Consider the following 24,584-nt stretch of genomic DNA (forward strand, 5'->3'; position numbering starts at 1 on the left):
TCCCCAAAACTGTTTTTCCCAAAACTTGTTTTGTTTTTCCTTTTTTTAGGGGGAGAAATTTTTTAAACCTTTATGGTTCTTAGGGGGAGTTGTTGCTCTTCATAGGGGGAGTTGTCTCTATTTTCTCTTACTCTGTGCGTATGTTTTCTGTCTACCTTCTGATTATGTAGTCTTTGTCAATACGTGACAAAAAGGGGGAGACATAGATGACCTGTTTGTTTTGTTTAGGGGAGAGAATATAAAAACATTTTGATGTATCTAACTTAGGGGGAGAGTTAGAATTTTTTTTAATATTCTGTTTGATATTATTGTTTATATGTCTTTCTTTCCACACATGCGGTGATGTGTTTGTTGAGTGTTTCAGGAAAGACAGGTACATTCTGATCAAGACCTTCTACCTCTTCTTGCAACTTCTAGGTTAGGAGTCTTAGACTGGGATGTGTGATGTATTTGGGCATTTTATTGTATATGGGCATTATGTTGTATGTGTGTTTTGTCACGGATTGCCAAAGGGGGAGATTGTTAGGTTTTGAGTTTGTAATGTTGGCAAACCATGACAAAACATGACAAAAACTAAGTCTCATTAGTTTAGAATGGTCTACATTGAAGCCCAAGAAAAAAACTTCAACTTCAGGATAAAAACAAATGAGTTACAAGCTGGTTGGTTCGATCGATCCAATCTAATTTTCGATTGATCGAAAATCGTGTATCAGAAAAATCAGCAAATGTAAAAAAGCCATAACTTATTCGTTTGAAGCCCAAATCGCGAGCCATTTTTAAAGTATTTAAAGGACATCATAAGCTAACCCTAGGTATGGTTTTTAGAGCTTTTTAGAGAGATTAGAGTGCCTCTTGTGCCTCTTTGAATTTTTAGGGTTTTGTACCTAAAAGCTCTCTTATGTTTTCTACTGGTGCTATTCCTTGAAGAATCTCAAGATCCAGTGTTGTAGAAGTTGTTGCCTTCTCTAGTCATCAAAGGTGTTGATGATCTAAACCTTCAAGGGTGGTCTTGGAGTCACAAACAGGAGAGTTTGTGTTGATAAACCTTTGACTGGGGTCTCAAAGTCACAGACGTGGGTGTTTGTGTTTTGCAAGGGCCAAAGAAAGAAGAAGTCCGTGGATTCGGAGCTTGCACGTGGTCGTGTCAGTAAGTTCTACTGGTGGGTAGCATTAGGAAGTCGAGTGGGGAGCTTGTAGTCCTTTTGTTTGAACTTCGATTCTTTCTAGTGGATATGTTTTTTACCTTGAGGATAGCTAGGTCAAATCCTCCCCAGGTTTTTACCGTGTGGTTTCCTCGATGATCATATCATTGTGTCTTTTATTATTCCGCTGCTTTATTATTTTGATATGATTATTTGATTGCTTTAACCTAGAATTACATAATTTGACTAAGTAACAACTTGGCTAATTAATCTAGGCTAACCAATCTGGTTGTGTTAAGGGGTCTAAAACCGTTCAAATTATAATATTGTTTTATATAAATGAAGATGTTATTAAAATAGATTTTTTATTATTATTTAAATATACCATAATTAGTTGATTAATTATCCAAAAGAATGTAAACCCATTCCATGGAAAACATTTGAATTTTAAGGTAATTTGTGAATATTAATACTTTTTATTGCTTTTTTAGGGCTCACGTCTCTAATTTTTAATGACTCTTTTGTTTGTACTTTTTTAGCCCAAAACTTTAAAAAAAAAAAAAATGACCCAAATAGAATAAAATTTCATACTTTTCAATCCAAAAATTAAGAAATAAATTGAAAATTTTAGCCTAAAACCGAAAGGCAACCAACAAAAAGAATTAATTTAAATTAATTTAAGTCTCAATTATACAAAATGGACCGAATGGACCGAACTGAAACAATGTTAAGAACCTAGGAAATTGTGATAGATCTCTTCGAGATGATTTGGACCTTCTTATAAGAGAGAGAGAGAGAGAGAGAGAGAGAGAGAGTAGCTACAAGTAATGCTTGCCCATTTATACAATCCAATGGTACTAACCCATAACCAACTATCAGTAACCAACTATCACTAACTACCACAATTGAGTACTAACTAACCCAACTGACAAGCATTGTCAGCTGTCACTTACAGTTGCATGTGTCTATGAAACAAATTGGACAAAAATGGACCGTATGGATTGAATGGACTGAATAGACCAACCTGGACTAACAAAGACCGAATGGGCTGAAGTAGATTGAATGGACCAATGTGGACCAAATAATAGCTTTCATGACACTAGGCCTTCTAAATAATCATCACCATTTTAAATTGATCCATAACATGATTCTAATTATAGTTTACAATTTTAAGATGTATAGATTGACATGTTATTTAAAATTTAAAATGGTGTGCAGTCTGTACATCATATTGGAACCATAAAATTAAAGCTTAATCATAAATTAGAAGAATTAGAGAAGACTTGAAATAGAGAGAATCATGTTCCTTGTTTAATGTTGAAGCACCTTGAAGCAGACTTTCAAGAATGAATATAATCAGTCATATATACATTTGTGAACCTATTAAGCACGTGTTTACTATTTCCAATGCACAAAAACACTCCTCCATGTCCAAGATACCTGAGAATCTATTTCGCGGTTGCTCAATTTCATTTCTTAGGATTGGACAGAAAATAATTGTTGATTTCATATATATATATATATATATAATGTAATTTAACAAAAATATTTAAATTACATAATTATAATATTGTTTTATATAAATGGAAATGTTATTAAAATGGATTTAAAAAAAAAATACCATATTCGGTTGACTAATTATCCAAAAGAATGTACACCCATTCCATAGAACACATTTAATATTTATCATTTTTATTGCTTTTTTAGGGCTTACATCCCTAATTTCTAATGCCTCTATTGTTTGTATTTTTTAGCCCTAAGCTAAAAAGTTTGACCCAAATAGAATAAAATTTCATACTTTTCAATCTAAAATTTAAGGGGAAAAAAAAAAAAACTAAAAAATGAGCCTAAACCAAAAGGTAACGAACAAAAAGAATTATTTTAAGTCTCAATTAGTACAAAACAGACCAAATAGACTGAACTGGAACAATAAATTGGACAAAACTGGAACATATGGATTGAATGGACCAAATTAGATTGAATAGACCGTTTTGAACCAAAAAAGGCTGAATAGACTTAAGTAGACCAACATGGACCAAATGGACCAACGTGGGCTGAAATAATAACTTTCATGGCACTATGCCTTCTAAATAATCATCAACATGTGAAATTGATCTATAACATGATTCAAATTATATTTAACAAATTTTAAGATGTATAAACTGACATGTCATTTAAAATTTAAAATGATGTGCAGTCTATACATCATTGGAACCATAAAATTAAAGCTTAATCATAAATTGGAAAAATTAGAGAAGACTTGAAATAGAGAGAATCTTATTCCTTGTTTAACGCTCAAGCACCTTGAAGCAGACTTTCAATAATAAATAACATTAGTGATATATACATTTGTGAACCTATTAAGCAGGTGTTTACTATTTCCAATGCACAAAACACTCCCCCAAGATACTTGAGAATCTATTTGGCGGTTGCTCAATTTCATTTTTTAGGATTGGACAGAAAACAATTGCTAATTCCATTAACATGAGCAAATCAGGCTTCATTTACACCATGAAATACATTAAACTACAACATCTTTATGCATAAGGTGCTTTCTTCATTTCTTCCTTTTCTTTCTCACATGTAGGGGAAAAAATTAGCAAATGCCCTTTCTGAGCAAAAATTGTAGCGTTTTGTCCCCTTTCCCAAATTAATTAAAAAAATGCCTCTCTTTTGTAACTTGATTTGATATAAACTAAGTTTAAAAAAAAAAAAAAAAATTGGAGCCTTATAGCAGCGTTTTTAAGGAGCTCATAGTGACGTTTTAAGGATCTATAGTGGCATTTTGTAACTCGACCTCTATGAAGTTGAGTTATAGGCAATTTTTTATTTTATTTTATTTTATTTTTACCTATAACTTGACTTCATGGATGTCGAGTTACAAAACGCCAGTATAGGTCCTTAAAACATCACTATAGGCTTCTTAAAAACACCGCTATAAGGCCTAACTTGATTTATCTTAAATCGAGTTTCAAAAGAAGGACATTTCTCTAATTAGTTTGGGAAATAGGGCAAAATGCTACATAATTTGCGCGAAAAGGGCATTTGCCCATTTTCTCCCACATGTAGGAATATGCTTGGAACTTAGTTTCACGTGAGTTGCTAGTTGCTAGTTGCTAGTGGAGAACTTACTCGTTTTGCCTTGCCCCTTTTACAATATTTAAGTATTATGTTTTTCTCTCTTGTATAATTTTTTTCCATGTTACCCTGGTTTGAGTACATAATGTTGTAGAATTTCAATACTCTTACATTTCACCACGCAAAAATGTTGCTTCAATATTACCTCTAGGAGTGTTTGACATAGAATAGGTGCTACTAAACCCTAAATTTGTCCTTCCATTGGTATAAATGAAACTAAAATCTCTAGCTATTTTAAATAAATATTTAGAATTTTTTATATATATATTTAATAGTTAGGTGCTTGTAATTTCAAAACTTTATGGATCCAAGGTGCAATCAAGATTTATTCATGCGCTAATTGCACTACCTTTGCCATGACACAATGACACACACACACAAATAAATAAATAAAGAAGAAGCCATTTTATTTGAAAAAAAATTATTTTTATTACATTACAGTAAGAGAAACTAGGCAAACTTTATTCAAACTATCTAGTGGTTTGCCATCCTTGTTACATTTTTTTTTTTTTTTTTTCTGAATTGTAGAATGACTAAAATTGTTTTTGAAGATAATCAACTACACTCTTGTCTAATTGGAAGGCCTTGGTGAGAACATCAGGATTGATGGGAGGATTTGATCCAAAGACTACGTTTGCTTTGGTGATTAGCCCAGGATTTTGACTGCTGAGACCGGAAAAGGCTAGAGCATTGGTCTCCCCTGTGTTGAATTGGAAGTGAATCAAACCAATTGGAAATACAAAGACGTCTCCCTTGTTTAGAAATTTGGTGAAGAGTTTGTTTGGGTTGGATGTGACAAATCCAACTAAGAGTGTACCCTCTATGACTACCAAAAGCTCAGTGCCACGAGAGTGAGTGTGAGGATCATTAGTCCGAACAAGACCAAATTGGACCCAATGGACCATAATAGACTGCAACAGACCGAATGGACTAAAGTGGATCGAATGGACTAAAGTAGATTGAATGGACTAAAGTGAACCGAAGTGGGCCAAATGGACCAAAGTGGACTGAAATAATAATTTTCAAAACACCATGCCTTCTAATGATCGTCTCCGTTTAAAATTGATCTATTTCACCTTGAAGCAGACTTTCAGGAATCAATACCAGTAATCATATATACATTTGGCATTTGTGAACCTATTAAGAGCGTGTTTACTATTACCAAAGCACAAAAACAATTGCTAATTCCATTAATATGAGCAATTCAGGCTTCATTTACACCATGACATACATTAAACAACATCTTATGCAAAAGGCGCTTTCTTCATTTCTTCCTTTTCTTTTTCACTTGAAGGAATATGCTTGGAACTTAGTTTCAAGTGAGTTGTTAGTCGCAAGTTGCTAGTGGAGAGAACTCATTAGTTTTACCTTACCCATTTTCCAATATTTTACCCATTTTCAAGTATTATGTTTTTATCCCTTGTGTAATTTTTTTCCAAGTTACCTCGGTATGAATACATTTTCAATAACACTCAAAAATGCTGCTTCACAAATATTACCTCTAGGAATGTTTGACATAAAATACGTGCTATTGAACTCTAAAATTGTCCTCCCATTTGTATAAAATGAAACTAAAATTTATATTTAGGTGCTTGTAATTTCAAACTTTATGGATCCAAGGAGTAATCAAGATTTATTCATGCACTAATTGCACTACATTTTCCATGACACAATGACACGCATAAAAAAATAAAAAAAATAAAAAAAGAAGAAACCATTTTATTTGATAAATAATTATTTTTATGACATTACAGTAAAGGAAATTAGGCAAACTTAATCAAACTATCTAGTGGTTTGCCATCCTTGTTACATATATATTTTTCCGAACTATAGAATGACTAGAATTGTTTTTGAAGATAATCAACTGCACTCTTGTCCAATTGGAAGGCCTTGATGAGAACATCAGGATTGATGGGAGGATTTGATCCAAAGACTGCGTTTGCTATGGTGATTAGCCCAGGATTTTGACTGCTGAGGCCAGAAAAGGCCAGAGCATTGGTCTCCCCTATGTTGAATTGGAAGTGAATTAGACCAATTGGAAATACAAAGATGTCTCCCTTGTTTAGAACTTTGGTGAAGAGTTTGTTTGGGTTGGATGTGACAAATCCAACTAAGAGAGTACCCTCTATGACTACCAAAAGCTCAGTGCCACGAGGGTGAGTGTGAGGAGGATTCAGGCCATATGGTGTAAAGTCAATGAGAGCCAAAGATATGCCAAGAGTGTTGAGACCTGGAAATTTGTCGACGTTCACAAGATTGACACTTGATCCAAGTTTATTTGCAGCTGTGTTTCTAGGAATATTGAGTCCAGAGAAGAAAAATCATTGGCTGTGACAGTTGCTGGGTCCTTGCAAAATTTTCCATTCACAAATACTACTAAAAGAAAAGTTTGTTATTGTCTCAAATAAGACTGTTCTGTAACAATGGACAATAGCATGTCAAGTAGGAAAAAATAAAATCTAATGCAGATGATATAACCGTCAGGCATAATTTCATTAATGTGTAGAACTTCATTATAATGATCTCAAATGAACGTAGATGATGATAATACTACTACGTACTGCTAATAATAAGGAGAGTGCATGCATGTACATACCAGCAGAATCGGTGTGGTTAATTGCGACACAAAAGTCTTGCAAAGGACTAGGGTCATAAGCTGAAACGAGGGTGGTTGCCAAAGCCAAAATGGCCACAATTACAACTTTCATCATATTTGAGGTTCTTTCTCTTGTTTTGTAGTATTTTGCGTATTCTTGCTTTGGTGAGGGATGGGAAACATTGCATATGGGAATGCCTATTTATTGAGAGGAGTAACTGAAGCGGTCCATGTTTTTGCATAAACGAAGCATATAACTTGGATTCTTTAACCACTACTTGTCGTGTACTACATAGTTTGAAAACCAATCAAATGGGACCTCTCCAATGCCATTGTGCAATTTTAATGTTGTCCAATCCGATCCTATCAAAAATAATGTTTCTTTAGCCCACCCACAAATAAACCTAATGTTGATTGTATACTAAAAAATTGAAAGGAGTCAGTGAAGTTGTCTATGTTTTTCACAAACGGAGCATAAAAGTCTTGGTAGTTCTTCAAACATTCTCAATTTCTTATGTAATGGATCAACCATTCTTTAACCACTACTGTCAGTGTGTATATATATATATATATATATATACTTTTTTTTTTCCGAAAATGGAAGAAATTTATTTAAGAAAAATTTTCTTATACAATAGAAAAGAGAAGTATTATATATTTGGTAACCATTACTTCAAGTTGGACCTCTTCAATGTCAATGTGAAATGTTGCATTGGCAAACCCACAAATAAATTTTATGTTGATTGTATCTTTAAAATTAAAATGACTGAAGCTCCCATATACATGGTTTTTAAACCCGGATTGAACCGTATTGTCCGACCAGGTTAACTGTGAACCTCTCACAAACACAGTTCTTTTAGTCTTAAGAACTGGCCTATGCCAAAAAAGTAAGGAACCGTTCAAACCGTGATCCAACCACACAGTTCTGAAAATTGTGATCAGACCGCTTCTCACGGTTCCCTACTTCCCTTTGAATCTAAACCTAAAAAAATAAATAAATAAACAAAAACAAAAAAGAACATAGAAAAACAAGCTTTAAATTCTGCTCCCTTCAGAGTACATCACACTACTCCCTTTAGAGTACTTACACGCTTACAGCCATTGTTGAAGGATGAAGCTTCAACCACCGTGAGATGCTATCAGACTTGAGATCACACCGCCATTGATGAGAATCAACAAGCATTCAAGGATCTATTGCATATTCCAGTTGGGCCTATTACTAAAGCAAAATTCAAGGAGATCAAAGAAGCACTTAATGGGCTGATTCAAGAGATTTGGGCTGATTCTAACAGAGGACATTCCAAGCTTGGCCCAAAGGAAGATGAAGGCTTAATAAATTTAATCCAAGCTATTGAGGGCTAATCTGGCTTAATTGGGTGTGATTTATGGCATGTATTAATGACTGATTGATTTTCCAACTCCATATCAGTTAATAGATATTTCTCCTAGTCTGGAGCATCTAATTTTGGACCAGATCTACCTTAATTTTATGCTTTTGTTATTTAGAACGTTTTTTTTTTTTTTTTTTATGTATATTTTCTATTTCCAATCATGTCTTATAAATAACATGCACTCATTGTAATAGGAAGATTATTGAATAAAAATCAGAAAATGTGAGGCTTTGCTCTTCTTTTGGTTCTTCAAGAATTGTGAACTTATTAGGGATTCTTCCTTGTGGCGTTCAAACTTTACACCTTTGATTTGTGATTCAATTATAATCATTGAGTCAAGGTGTTATACTTATACCTTTGGTTTGCGTTTCGATTATAAACGTTGGGTCAGAGTTTCTATCAAAAATCTAAATTTTTGCTTTCTTGGGCAAGTATTCCAATATTTTTGTTGGGTCTCAAAGCGTGTCGATTGAGGTTTGCATTAGCCATCTTCCTATTCTCCTTCTCAGTTTCGCTCGCACTCCATCTCTGTGTTTTTGACGATGCTGTTTCTTCATTTTTCTCTCTGGAATCTTTTTCTATTTTTGGTAAATGAATTCCTCTTTTTTGTTGTTGCTTTACTGTCAACCACTTCTTTTTCTTTTTCTTTTTGAAACAAGTCAAACAACTATCAACCACTTCTAGTTCTAGGCTCTAGCTTTCGTATTTATTCTATAGTTTTTTTTTTTTTTTAATTCATAAATGGTGGACTATTCAAATTGGCTTGGGCATAAAAAAAAAATTGTTTAGGTTGTCAAATGGGCTTAGCCATGGGCAAACATTAATTTATCTCTTTACCATTTTATTGGGTCTCATAAAATAAAAATAAAAATTATTGGGTACTCAAATGAATAAATCAAATTAAATCATAACCATTTAAAAAAAAAAAAAAAAAAAAAAAAAAGAAGAAGAAGAAGAAGAAGGCTTTACCTTGAGTCCTCTATGGAAAATCGAATCTGTAAAGAGACAAAAACTCAAAACTTTAGCGAGAGAGATTGGTGGTAATCCAGCCCAACTTTGAAAGCCCCATGTTTTCTAGGCTTTAAGAATTTCGGAATTTTTATTTTGTTAAGGTCATTATTTTGGAGTATTCTACAACCCCGCACAAAACAAGGCTCAAATGATTTATGGGCCCATTATCTTTGCTCATATCAATTTTTTCTATACTACTATATAAAAAGCTTTTTTGTTTGGATTCTTCAATTTTAATACTTAAATTACTCTCATCATATGTCATACTCACAAGTTTTTAACTAACGAAGATAAATATGTAAATTAAAGCTCTTATACTTTATGACTCACAAATTCGCCAATTTCTCTCATTCTTTTTCAAATTGAAGACATTCGGTTTAGTACATCCTCTTCTTTTTTCTTCTTCTACTTTCAGATTTGGTTTCTAAACAATTTAAACTGACTTTGTCAAAGGCTCCAATGGCTTTAGAGATTCTATCTTTTGCAAGTTCCTCTTTCTTTTCTTTTCTTTTGTTTATCATTGACTTTCTTTGAGTTCTTACCTACCATGGCTGTCAAGTATTCATAGTTTAAGGAGTACTTACTTTTGGATGAATATGATTAGGGATTCAAGAGTGTTTGACACTTGCTTATTACCTGCGGCTAGGGGTGGCAATTTTTACCCATATCCATGAACCCACCCATTATCCACCTTATTTGGATAAGTCTTAATCCAACCCATTTTAATATTTGAGTTAAATGGGTAAAGACCCATTTGGTTATTTAATTAGATGGGTCTAAATGGATAAATCCACTAATACCCACTAAACCCATCTAAAATTTAAATAAACAACATAAAATCTAAATTTCTAGAAAATGACCAAAATACTCTTGAAACCTAATAAATGACCAAAATACTCCCAAAATCCAAAAAATTACCAAAATACCTCCAAAACCCAAAAAATGACCAAAATATCCCTCAAAACCTAAGAAAATTACCAAAATACCCCAAAAACCTAAAAATTACCAAAATACCTCCAAAACCAAAAAAAATGACCAAAATACCCCTGAAACCCAAAAAATGACTAAAATACCCTGAAAACCCAACAAATGACCAAAATACCCCCAAAACCTAAAAAATGAACAAAATACCCCCAAAACCTAAAAATTACGAATATACCCCCAAAACCCAAAAAATGACCAAAATACCCTCAAAACCTAAAAATTACCAAAAAATGACCAAAATACTCCCGAAACCTAAAAATGACCAAAATACCCTCAAAACCCAAAAAAATGACCAAAATAGGGGCCTAATAGTAATATTATCATAAAATGAATCCATTCAATTCCCTCTATATTACTCCCAAAAAAGATTACCTATATTCTATTCATTTTCATTCATTTCATTCATTTATTTTAAAACATCCAATCAATGTTACTTAATTTCATTCTTTTCCATTTATTTCCTTTGCTTAAATACATTTTATTCCATTCTATTTCTTTCCATTTCCTTATGATCATTTCATTCCATTCCATTCAAGTCTAGTGGGTCAAAGTCCACTGTCCAACTTGGTTTATTATTCTTTGTTGGTTGGGAAAGTTTATAAGAGTGCGAACTGTGAATCAACCTTTGTTTAGTTGGTAGAAGAAGTCTCCCAATATGGAAAATTATTGTTTCTTATTATTTTTAGTACCCTCTTTAGTAGGATATGAATGGAATATTCTCGATTCTTATGGCACACCCTACTCCCTAGCTACTATGAAAATTCAATTCCCAATGCAATCTTAAAAATAAAATTAGGCATGTCCATGATATTGGGTAATGTTGATACGGTAAAGGCAACATCATATCTTACTTGTCCAGTGAGAAAGTTAGGTACAAAATAAAATTCATTTTACATTAAAAATCTTACAAACTTTTTTTATTTACTATCTCTTATTAGATGTGAATTTTGAAATTTTAATTATTATATTGCAAGTTTTTATTGAAAATCTCAATTTAAACCAAATTTGACATGCATGTTAAAAGCATAAATTAAGAACATGCAATCTAATGATTAGATTTTCAAAACCCACGCCTAATAAAAATATACATGAGGAGTTGGAATGCTTTCTTTTAAAAAACTTTGTTCTTTTCATAATACTTTTATTTTGAGTTTGTGATTGGTTTAAGTGTCTTATTTTATTTTATTTTATTTTGATCTTTGGAAGAATGACACCTCACCTCATTGAGAAAAATTTTGTTGTGTCTATTGTCCATTGAAGAACCATACAATTATGCAGTATTAGATATGCTCCTCACAAATCTATTCGGCCGACAAAATGCAGAGTAATAAACTTTGTTTTTGAGGATAAAATTTATTTACAAAATTGGTTATAGCCTAAGGCTATAACTTTACCCAATAAAATAAACATTACTACATATTTTGAAAATCTAACGTTGAATTGCATTTTCTTTACACTCTTAATACACATGTCAAATTTTGTGTTAATCGGATATTATTTACTATATGATCTATAAGTCTATATTTTACACATAATTTTAAATTACAAAAACTTGTGATTAAATAATTTATTGATAACATATTTATTGATCTTTAATTTTATAGAAATGCTAAAAAGTAAAATCTATGGCTTTGTTCATAACCACATAAAACCTTGGTCAAAATATCATATTCTTGTTTTAGTTGTTAGCTCTTTAGTTTAATTTGTTTTTCCCACTGATAATTTAGAAGCTTACACAACTCAATTCGTCCATAACTTCTTTGCATCCCCTTCGATAATTACTTTTGTGAACTTTTTGTTTACTGCAAACTCAATTGCCATTGTTGAGAGCTTCAACCAATATCTATAGAATAAAAGAATTAATGGATTAAAACATCCAGGTAACAAAAGGGATAAAAAAGATTTAAAAAACTCTCAAGAATCACTAGCACATGTAAAGATTTAACAAACTCTCAAGAATCACTAGCATATAGGACTATAGGAGTATTTGAAAAACATATGCTACACTTTCTAATAAATCCTAGAATGAACCTGTGGGGCCAGGAAATTGTACAGCCACGGCCCACTCCGAGCCAGGCCCAAATGGCCCAGTCCGAGGAGGGATGATTGCCCAAGGCCAATTTGGGGAGCAAACCCTTCTTTGGATCCGCGCCGAGGATCCCCTCGTCCTCGGCATACTAAGGATAACTATAGGTGAGGGGGGACAGACCCAGAGCCAGTTGTCACCTCAGCACTTAATACGTTCACCTAACCCTTCTGGCCGCATTAATGGGGATGCAACCCCGGGGCAGGGCTACATCGATCAGAGTGAACCACTTGAGCACACATACGACCTCTGATGGGACAGGCGGCTAGAAGAGAGACCAATGAACGATCAACAGGAAGAAGAAGAGAGTAGTATATAAGAGAGACAAGCAAAATGTTATAGAGGAGGAGGGGGGTGAGAAGGGAGGAAAAAAGCCTCCTCGGCCATGGGCCGAAGAGCATCTCCTAGTTGTAAATTGTTCCAAGTGTTTCTTTAATAAAAGGAAAAGATGTTCAGGCTTCTAAAGGGCCGGTCAGCGCCTAAACCTTCAACCCACTCTCTACAAATTTATTATTCTGGGTTCGTTGGGCCTATAACCAATCTCTTTGGGCTTAGGCTACAGAAATCGACCCTACAATTGGCGCCGTCTGTAGGAAGGATTAGTGCGCCGGCGGGCACAACAGGCAACGGTTCCAAGTAATCATTCTAGGAAAGATTGATGGTGGTAAAAAAAAAAAAAATTCGAGACAGATGATTCAACAGCAAAGAAAGAGAACTCGATATTATTTCATAAAAAAGAAAAATTACAGATTACAATTAGAGGCTCAGGCAGGCGTGTTTCACAACTATTCCTACCAGCTAGTTCTACAATCAGAGGCCCAGGTGGACCCTACAATTCCCTAAAACTAGCTAGAGGAAAGTGTCAACCCGTGCTTTTATTGGCATCAAGAGAATGGGAGAACTTGACACTAAAAGCAGGGAAGGGGGAGGGCCAGCTTGTTTCAAGGCTACCAACAACTCCTTTCTAGGAGCAGCGGAGCTTGAACAAAGCGAGGAGCAGATGCAGGGGCACCGGGACACCTTCCCCCGTGATGTTCCCTTGATTCTCTCCACTCCTCACGAGTGTTGGCCGTCGGAAACGGCAACACTCGGGCACCGGCCATGACGTGAATTCACACATCTCCTCCATCGGGGGTGCGCTCCGAGGAGAGACATTAGGTACTCCAACGACATCCCTCTGAGCCACCATGCATGGCACCATCGGGGTTACGCCTAAACTCTGCCGCACCGGAAGCCCAGTGGGGGCTGCGACCATAATGGCTCTTGGCACGGATGCCCTCACACCCGCCCAAAGCCGCCCCATCTCTACTGAATCCAGTCACAATTTCGGCGAGGTTATCAAAGGAGCTGAAGGGGTGTGTTCTGTCTGTTTGTGTGGGGAGGTTCATGGTGTGTGAAGAAACCTTTCCCCCCGAAGAGCCTTATATAGGGGATAAATGTTGGTGAGAATTAATTCACGCAGAATTCGAAAAGAGAGCTGTCAACAGTGCTAGTTATGAGGCCACCAAATTTCAAGGGGACCGTAGACCGTTAGATCCGTGTTAATTCACGAGAACATTAATGAGGGCGCGTCTCGCGCATCGAAAAGTCAAGCGCGGAACACGAACGGCCAAGGGACGCTTCGTAAATGAGGAAAATGGGGGCTCGAGCTGGAGGCGAGATCAGCGCCACGTGTAAGACCAAAATCCGGCTCAAGGAAGAATCATCTCCAGTAGAGCGATCCGAAGACAAACCCCTACTTACAGAGAAATGAAAGCGTTAGACAAAACCAAGGCACTGCATGGTCCTCGGACTCAGGCCTATGGGGAAACTACTCGCTCCTCTATACTTGGGTACTAGACAGAACCAAGGTATTGCATGGTCCTCGGACTCAAACTTATGGGGAAACTAAATACTTACAAAGAAATGAAAGCATTAGACAGAACCAAGGCACTGCATGGTCCTCGGACTCAGGCCTATGGGGAAACTACTCGCTCCTCTATACCTGGGTACTAGATAGAACCAAGGTGTTGCATGGTCCTCGGACTCAAACCTATGGGGAAACTAGATACTTACAGAGAAATCAAAGCGTTAGACAGAACCAAGGCACTGCATGGTCCTCGGACTCAGGCCTATGGGGAAACTAACCGCTCAATCAGACCGTTGCGCCGAACAGAACAGGGGCGTCGCATGGCCTTCGGACTCAGGCCTACAGGGAGGCCAACTACAAAACATCCCAAGTTAGGAAAGGACAAAGCCCCATGGGGCCCTTGAGACGCGAGATAGGTGCCCATGCATACGTTCTCTCTCCTTATCATTGTTACTGGCGCAACTGACCAACATGCAATTCAAGCTAAAGTCATACAGATCTAAGGAAGAAAGGAAAAGCAGGCAGCATGTACACAAATGAGCAATTCAAGTAAAGAGAAATCAAATTCACATTACAACGATGAGTTCGTAAAAATTGCATGGCAGGGGCCACAGTACATAGAAGAGAAGTATAACAAAATAAAATAACAACGTAAAAGCAGGACGAGCCGAAATGCCAAGGAGCCTACTCCTCTTGCTCCGGTTGGACAGAAGTAGCCCCTGACCCCTCCGAGCCCTGGCCCGAGGGGATAGTCTGCGGGGGTACGGCGAGAGCAGCTACTTCCTCAATAGTGGGGGTTGGATCATCGGAAGGGATCTCCACTATCTCTAGAGGAACCTCCTCACTTGAATGCTCCCCCAGTTCAGCTGCCCGCACTTCTTCAGTAATCTCCCCAACCTCAGGGTCCTCAGGGGCGGCCTCACGGATAGCGGGGGGATAATACACGTACTCCGCTTTCCACAGGTCGGACGCAGCCTCCACCCCAGCTTGTTTGAGGGCCTTAGCCCAGACCTAAGAGCAATATCGCCTACACACTCCCGGGACTTGAGCCTTGTAGTCGGCCTCTACTGCAGCCACCCCCTCAGCGTAGGCTGCGGCCTCGGCCTCCTCCTTGGCACGCTCGGCCATCTCCTTGCCATGATCAGCCTCGTCCTTGGCCCGCAGGGCCTAGTCCCTGGCCCACTCCGCTGCCCTCTGATCCCCCTCGGCCTTTGCCACGTCAGCCCGCAGGCCAGTAATCAGATCCCTCGCGATCCGCAATTGCTCCTCCGCCTCGCATAGGCGCGTCGTCTGCTCCGTGGCCTGGGTCTAGGCACCCTTAAAACCAGACAGCGCGTTATCCCGCTCATTGGTCACCTCCTTCAGAGCCTGTCGAGCCTTGAGGAGGTCAGCTTCAGAATTTTTCAGAGTATTGGTGGCCTGATATTGCCAGTCGCGCTCCTTTTTAAGGACCCCCTTCTGGTCTTTTGCCGCCCCCTCCAACGCAAAGATAGCTTGGACGGCCTGTCAAAATGACCAATGTGCGATGAGCCCCATAAAAGAAAAAGAGTGGGAAAAGAATTGAGGTTATAGCCCTTACCATCCCCACATATCGCTTAAGGCTGAGGAAGATCTGCTCACTCGTCAATGAGTCAAGCTCAGCCATGTCCGCTGGGAGCAGCAAGCTCCTTTCCAATGCGTCTACCACGCGCGTACCCTCGCCCTTGTTGAAATCCCTAAGAGAGGCGTTATCCCTCAATGGCTCCCCGCGGAGCATCGGGGCTGGGAGCCAGGCGTCAGCCCCGGACTAGGTGGTGTCGGCAACCTACCTATCCGGGGCTCCTTCCGCCTATCTTAAGCTGCTTGGATGGCTGCAGAGCAGTATCATCCTCCTGTGAGGACACCGTCCTATCCCCCATGATCCTTTTACCCTTATCCTTCTTCTTCTTAGGACCAGCAGGCACGGACCCAGAGGGCGAGCGCACCTGAGAAGGAGAAGGAGGAAGGAGGAAGTTTTTGCCGAACGGAAGTCGACTTAGCCTTTGAAGGAGGAGTAGGAGTTTTCTGTTGGGGCTCCCCTGGCTGGCCCTCAAGCAGGTCCAACAACTTGGTGGTGGGTTTCCTCTTGTAACCCATTGACGGCCGAGGAGGGGTTTCTGAAACAAGGAGGTCTGCTTCACTCAAATTGGGATCACCCAAGTCCCCGGGAGGATCCTCGGACTGATCAAGATGAGTGAAAACTTCAAACGCGTCCCCTTCCCCCTCAGGAGCTCCCTCGGCAGCCTCGGCAAATGGTTGGGAAGAGGAGGAGACGGCTAATGTGACAGTTTCCTGGTCGGAGGGCCCCTCAGGGAACGAAAATCCGTCCTCGGTCACAGTAATCCTCTGGAGCCGAGGATCGTTGGCGAGGATGACGTGCTTCGGAACCGGGAACGATTTCTGGGTAGGCGTATAACCCAAAATTATGTGGGCGGCCCTAACCTGGTTGTCGTCCTCGTTTATGTACACCAGCGCCCTCAGCACCTTTTGCAAGTCTTCCCGATTGATCAGATGGAAGTGACGCTGGAAGGCATGCGGGTCTGCAAACGGAAAGTACTAGGACGTTAGTAAAAAAGAAAGGGGGGTGAAGAACAGAGACGGGAGCCTAAAACCCTATCTGTCTCCCACTGCCCCACCTGGTGTGCCCTCTGTTGTTGGGCAGTGAAGGCCATCATGCCATCCCCCCGACACAATGAGGAAATCCTCATAGAACCCCTTGCTGGACTCGAGGAGGCACTGAATGAGCCGCACCCTGTCGTCCCTCGTCTTCAGGTAATACGAATGGCCCTTAAGAAGCTGAAGATTGTAACACCAGTTCACGTCATAGTGGGTCAACCTCAGCCCCATCTTCTCGTTCAGGGCGTCCACACAGTCCAGAATCCTAAAAACATTTATCCCACACTGGGTGGGGGCCAACCGAAAGTGCATGAGGTAATCCCTCATCACCGCCCTCATGGGGATCGTCATCCTCCCTTCAAGGAAGGCGACTACGAGAATTACCACCTCGCCCTCCTGCCTGTATATGCGCCACTCCCCATCCTCACAATGTCTCAGATTCACATTGCCGGGAATTTTATAGTCGGTGATGAATTTCTCCATCGCCTCCTCAGTATCAACGTATTTCTTAAACTTACCCATCCCAGTGGACGCCTAAAAGAGCTAAGAAAGAACGGGCGAAGCAGAAAAAAGGGTAACGAGAAAGAGGGGCCAAAGAGAGAGCGACTTACAGGAAAGAGAAAGGGCTCCTTGGACAGGCTTTAGTGCTGGAGGTGCTAGTAAGGGGGGTGTCTGAACTCGGGAAGGGCGCATGAAATATCCTCGATTACAAATGAGGAACAGGAAGAAGCGGTTCGTACGGGTATTTATACCCCGGATCGAAGAGCCATGCGAGTTTTCCCGCTCATGAATGCCAGACGAATCTCCACCGTTGGATGGATAACTCCTCCTTGGACGTGGGGAACATAGAGCCGCCTGGATTTAATGATGGACACGTTACGTGCTCCGAAGCGTCAGCGACGTGCCCTTGGCAATTGAGTGGGCCCCAGCACTAACAAGGGGTGGGGGGGGATGAGGCCGAGGATGTCAAAATCCTCCTCCCCGCTCAAGGATGCGTGCAGCAAGATTTTAAGGGGCTATTGTGGGGTCAGGAAATCGTATAGCCACGGCCCACTCCGAGCCAAGCCCAAATGGCCCAGTCCGAGGAGGGATGATTACCCAAGGCCAATTTGGGGAGCAAACCCTTCTTTGGATCCGCGCCGAGGATCCCCTCGTCCTCGGCATACTAAGGATAACTATAGGTGAGGGGGGACAGACCCAGACCCAGTTGTCACCTCAGCACTTAATACGTTCACCTAACCCTTCTGGCCGCATTAATGGGGATGCAACCCCCGGGCATGGCTACATCGATCAGAGTGAACCACTTGAGCACAGATACGACCTCTGATGGGACAGGCGGCCAGAGGAGAGGCCAATGAACGATCAACAAGAAGAAGAAGAGAGTAGTATATAAGAGAGACAAGCAAAATGTTATAGAGGAGGAGGGGGGTGAGAAGGGAGGAAAAAAGCCTCCTCGGCCATGGGCCGAAGAGCATCTCCTAGTTGTAAATTGTTCCAAGTATTTCTTCAATAAAAGGAAAAGATGTTCAGGCTTCTAAGGGGCCGGTCAGGGCCTAAACCTTCAACCCACTCTCTACAAATTTATTGTTCTGGGTTCGTTGGGCCTATTACCAATCTCTTTGGGCTTAGGCTACAGAAATCGACCCTACAGAACCTATGGAAAATTTTTGGAGAAAGAGTACAAAAGCTTTTGCACAATTACTTGTTTGTAAGAACCATGTCCCCGGCTAGCCTAAATGAGTTTCAACATGGGCATTTAATTTAAATGATACTTTACTCTTAGATTGAGGGTTTTACATATGAAGTCACCACTTCATTATTTTAGAACAAAATCAAGAAAGCCAAAAAGTAGTAAAAATATACCTTTATTTGATTAAAACTGAAAATTATATTGCCTTTCATGAAAATAACTAGCAATAGATTTTTTTTTTTTTTTTCTAGTTACAATCTGAAGGAAAAATTACATTGCTTTAACTTTAGTTATATTCTAAAAACATAATATTTCATGGATATATCACAAATTTAGAATCCAAAATCTAAACTTAGAGGATAGGTTACGATATAGAAGGTGTTAGTCACCTATCACACCCAACTTGAAAGTCAATATTCTAGGAAATAATGGCTATATTATGTTATGGACAAAACTTAGGGGCTGTTTCTTAAGTTCTTTTCTTAAAATTTAGTTATGTGACTTTTTTGTCATAAATGGAAGTGTATTTTTAGTTAAGTACAGCCACATGACTAAATTTTAAGAGAAGAAATCTAAGAAACAATATTTATGTATTGTACCTAAGTTTGTTATGATCAAACAAACTTACAATTCATTTTGTGGCTATTGGGGATATAACACAAAGTTATAATGGAAGAACAAGGTTAACACAAAATACAAACAGAAAGTAGATAACTTGGAAGCACAATATCGTTTTCCTTAGATAATATTTGGCCCCCAACATTATTGTTGCTAAAAGGTTATTGCAAATTTGTCCTTAAAATACAACCAAGATGTTGGATTCTACAGATAACAATTCTGAAAAATGACCACAGAATTTCTTGTATTTCTCTCTAACTTACTAGAAACACAAGAATTGCTATTCAAAATTGCCACTGATTATTCATAACTTATGAATAATCAATGGCAATTTTCGTAAATTTTCAGCACAAACGTGTCCCACAATTGTGTCTAGTCCCATCACTGCAGGCTGAAGCTCCAACGGATCTTTTATCTCATTAGTTTCCCAACCACCCACACCACTTGCACTTCATCACTTTCCCTTTTCCTTCTCCTAAACCCACAGCACAAGCACAACCAAAATAAGCTTCAGTTTTGCCGATCAGCACAAGGCCCAACTCCAGGTCAACTCCGTTCACCAATTCCATTTTCCGATGAGACCCAATCGCTCCCCCTCCATCTAATATACATTTTTTAGTGTTAAACATAAATTTGATGAGTCTTAGCAAACTCTCCTCCTAACCATTTCTTCAAGCTTTATAGTGAATATAAATGGAAGGAGCAATTTGCTTTGCTTATAGCCCTTCAAAGGCACTCAATTTGACAATAACATTGCATTGCATTTTGCAAATACTAATTTCCATTCTCCCAAACAAGAAATATAAATGAATTCGGAAACAAAATGTGAGTGGTAAATGAGTAAAATACCTTTCTAAGCTAAATCCAAAATCGATAAGTTCCCAAAATCCAACAAGAAAATTGCTAGGATTTCATGGAAATTGAAAGCAAGAAAATTTGAGAAAGGGAAAATTCAAACTTACAAAAAGCATCGAGTGGAGATTGAAAGGCTTTGCGCTTAACCCTAACAATGATAGGCTTGTTGTCAGTGGATTTTGGCGGAGGCAATGAGCTTTCGCCGAGGGCCGCCATGAATACTCGGACAAACACACCTAGAAACCCTCACTTCTACCTAAAGGGTTTAGCAGGGCTTTTTCAAAATGTGAGTTGTGCTCGCAAAAATATAAAAGGATAGGGAGAGGAAGATAGTGACCGTTAAAGAGAAAGAACTAGATGGCGGCGTATGAGTTTGACGGCGGTGAGAGAGGAAGGGAGTGAGAGAGTGAGAGAGAGACAAATATGTGTAGAGAAATAGAGAATAGAGGGAAAAATAGTGAAATAGAATAAGAAAACTGAAATAGCAATGCGAGTAGCCATTCTGTGCCCTCTGCAAGATGGACAGTAAGTGGGTCCCACAAAAGGTGAGTTTTTTTTTTGTGTTTTTAAGAAGGAAAAGTTAACCGGGTTTAGTTGCCAAACAATCTTGGGTTTGTTTTGGGGATTTTTGAGTGATTAGTGATAAGTTAGAGGGTGATGAGTGATGCTGCAACCAAACAAGGCCTGAATCTTTGTGATAACAAGTTATAAAATTTATGTGCAATGTTGTCTACCAAGTAATTCCTACGCAAAGTTATGATAGAAATATTAAAGAATAGCGTTGGAACAAAGTAGCAGATGTCCTTTGTGCATTTATTTAAAAAATATTTTTAAAAACTTTTTATAAGAAGAGGAAAAAAAAAAAAAAACAATTGACTTTTTGACAGTTTTTTATATTTCTCGTAAAATAGTATTAAAACGTTCCTAAAATGACTTACTAACAAATGCGGGCATCTAACAAGACCATTTTTCTCCATAAATGAACTTCTTTAAGTATAGTTATTTGGAGCAATTTTAAACAGAAATCTTTCCGGTACGTATTTGAGTTTGTCACCTTACTAGAATTCTAATAAATTATACAGAAGCTGATTTTTGAGCTGAATTTTTAGTGCTAAATAGTATAAATGTAGGAGTTCACCCTTATGAAAACAACAACCTATTTGGATGGCTCTAAATGGATCAAACAAATTTTACAAAAGGAATTGATTGACCTGGGATCAGCCTGAAGATGTAGGAACCTTATTGATTTTAAAGTTTTAACATGGAGCAAATCAAATCTAAAGATAGCTTACCTGACTTAATCATAGATGTTATCACACACCAATCAACAGTGATTGACATATATGGTCCATTATTATTGTTCCCATTCATCTCACCTTACAAAGTCAATTAGTTTTATTTCTATTCTTCATTAATATATTTGACAGAAGATTGCAGTGGCAATTTTTCTTGTTAGTAAAATTTTCTTATTTATATCATTTGCAGAAGCTTTCCTGTGGTGACTCTAGTTTTTTATTCAAAGAAAGATGGAGGCCATCTTTTCAAATGATGATTTAGCAATGGAAATCTTATCTTGATTTTCAGCTTTGGAACTTGGTTCAAGTGCATCTCTAAGAGGTGGAAGAACCTTACATCTCACCCATCCTTCTTACTTGTTCACCAACAGAGGTCCAGACTCAACAGCATCTCAACTCTCCTTATTAACTAGTTTCAAGGTAATAGTACTGGGTGGAACGGACGAGTATCGTATTTATTGCAGAGATCATGTCCAAGAGTTTTCCTGCAAAAAGTATTGTCATAATGGGTTCGTGTGATGGACTCATTTGTTGTAGGAGACGTCGATCTAGGGATCAAGAGTTGCCAGAGATCTTCATTTGCAATCCAATGACAAGGGAATGGATTTCCTTAAGATTCACTGATTGCCATGTTGGTCACATCTTTGCATTTGCTTTCAGCCCATTTGGCTCTTCATTAAACAAGCTAGGCCCTTTGTCTCAAAGTAATGAGCATTTTAGTGTCAAAAATATGACCAAAGTTTTTATTCCTTTCTGATTTAGGGTCCGTTTAGAAACAACTTCTTTAGTTAAAACTAAAAATTAAAATTTTTTTGCTAAAAGTATAGGGAAAAAAAAGTTAAAAATTAACCAAATATATAATAAAATAAGATCTATGAATAGTATCAAAAAAATGCAATAAGACACATAAATAGTACAGAAAAAAGCTAAAAACTAAATAAGCAAAAAAAAAATAAGCTCATCCTAAACTCATCCTTATTCATTGGAAACTGTAAAATAGAAATCTCCCTTGAAGTTTGCCATTGTAAGGACAATCTTCTCAAGAACAAACATTTTCATATCAAAGGAAGGTTTTATTGGTTGACCAAGAACCAGTGCATAATCACTTTTGATGCGGAAGAAGAGCTGTCTGGAGTTATCATGGCACCAGGTCCGATGATGAGAGATGGAGGTCAAACTAGTGCCTGTCTTGGGGATTCAGATGGGTATATATCTTCATTCCGCATGTGCTGATGAGTCTCATCTTAGAGTATGGATGTTAAAAGATCATCCCCAACTTGATTGGATCCTTAAGCACCAGTTGAATTTAGATGAGTTTTGTGTGGAATAGGATTTAAGTATCTTCACTACGGTGCATATATTAATATTTTGTTGCAAAAGCATGGTATTTCTGCAGCTGTTTATTTTGCCACCATAACCAATGTTATTGGCATCTGTCTGGACAATCTTGAAGGAATTTACTGAGGGAATTCCTAAACAAGGGAGAGTTTTAACATATTTTTTTTATTTCTTGGACAACTAATGTATGAGCTGGGGTCCAAGGAGGTGGGTTGGTTCGAAGTCTATCAAAAAGTGGTTTGCATTGCTGCCTAAGATTTTGATAGAAATCTGAAACGTAGTTAAGAGATCCTAGAAATCTCTAAAGTTGGGTTTTGTCTAGGATTTGATCTGGAAACTTGTTTGCAAATTGAATGGCTCTATCTATAGGTTTGATTAAACTGTGATGGATGTCAAATCCTAAGAATCAAACATGTGTTTGGAAAAGTTTGATTTTTGGGGCTGAAACCACAAGACCATTGAGCTTGACTGTATTGAGAAACGATCACAAATGTTTCCAATGTTGCTCATTAAATTCTAAAAATATGAGAACATCATCTATGTAAACAATAGAGTGACCGGAGAATGGATTGAAAATTTCATTCATGATGTTTTGGAATTCACTGGGTGCATTCATTAGACCAAAAGGCATTACGTTCCATTCGTAATGTCCAAAGGGTGTAGTAAAGGCTGTTTTATATCCATTAGCCTCTCTAATCTGAATCTGCCAAAAACCACTTTTCATGTCAAACTTACTGAAGATGATTGCCTTACTAAGCCTGTTAACTAAGTCTATTTTGTTAGGGATGGGATACCTAATCCATTCTAGGACTTTGTTAAGGGGCTTGTAGTTGATGGCTAATCTAGGGACACCTCTTTCTATCTCAGCATTTTTTTGTACATAAAAGGCTGGACATGACCAAGGTGATTTAGAGTTCCTAATAATTCATTTGCCAAGGGGGTCATCTATCTCTGCTCTACAAAATTCCATGAGTTCCTGGCTCATTTGGATAGGTCGAGCTTTGGTTGGAATATCATTTTCATTGAAATTTTTGACATATGGGAGAGCTAGCTCGTGTCTCTTTCTATGCCAAAAGGTTGTGGGAAGATCAAAGCAAACTTCTTGCTTGAGTTTTTCCTCAAACTCTTTGATCTCGGTTTGGATGATCTTACAAGCTAATTATTCCTCAATTTTCTTGTGCCTTAAATCATCCTTAAGGTATTTAAGGAGTTGGGTTATCCTATTGATCAGATTAAGAGTTCTGGAGATGGAGACATCTTAGAGGCTGCTAATTTCTCGGGGTTCTGGGCTTCTGAGAAACTTAAACTTAACTAGCTGACCAAAAGGATGGGTAGTGATTCCTTCACTATCTATAGTGAATGGGTATAACAGACACATGAAACTAGGATTACTTTGTCTGTCATATTTTTGACTAAGACAAAGGTTGTTTTGAAGCATGTGTTGTCTTGGCACACATGGGATTTTGGAATTTTGTATTTAATCTGCATCTTGCTACCATTTGCTACGGATAATTGTTCCCTAGTCTGTTGAAAATACTTAGAGGGAATGATTCCTTCTTGGATGCAGTTGAGATCTACGCCTGAATCTATAAGGGCTATAACCTCAAATTCAAAATATTTGCTAATGACAATCTTGACTTTAGAATGCCATTTTTGGAAATCAATTCTGCTGATAGTATCTATGTATTTCTGGGCTGTTTTTTCTAAGATCGTGTTTGCTGTAGGATTGGCTGAATCATCATAGACGTTTTCTATTTCATCATCTGAAGGGTTTTGGTATGAGGGGTCTGCCTCATTATTACCTTGATGAGAGATATGGTCCTGATGCTTAATTCTCTGATTAAGGAAATTATGGTCAATCCTAAGAATGATTAGAGCTTGGTCAAGCTTCTTAACTTCTTCTCTAAGGGTTCTAATCTCAGATTTGGTTTCTTTGATTTCATGTTGAAGGTCGTTA

General features: G+C 38.1%; 1 pseudogene; it reads right to left on the reverse strand.

Annotated features, from left to right (window-relative positions):
* Window positions 1–5,979: 5,979 nt before the first annotated feature.
* Window positions 5,980–7,182, reverse strand: LOC112032728 (germin-like protein subfamily 1 member 7; annotated as a pseudogene).
* Window positions 7,183–24,584: the final 17,402 nt, after the last annotated feature.

The sequence above is a fragment of the Quercus suber genome, unplaced genomic scaffold (assembly GCF_002906115.3).
Source record: "Quercus suber isolate HL8 unplaced genomic scaffold, Cork oak 2.0 scaffold_193, whole genome shotgun sequence".
In the NCBI taxonomy this organism is placed as follows: Eukaryota; Viridiplantae; Streptophyta; class Magnoliopsida; order Fagales; family Fagaceae; genus Quercus; species Quercus suber.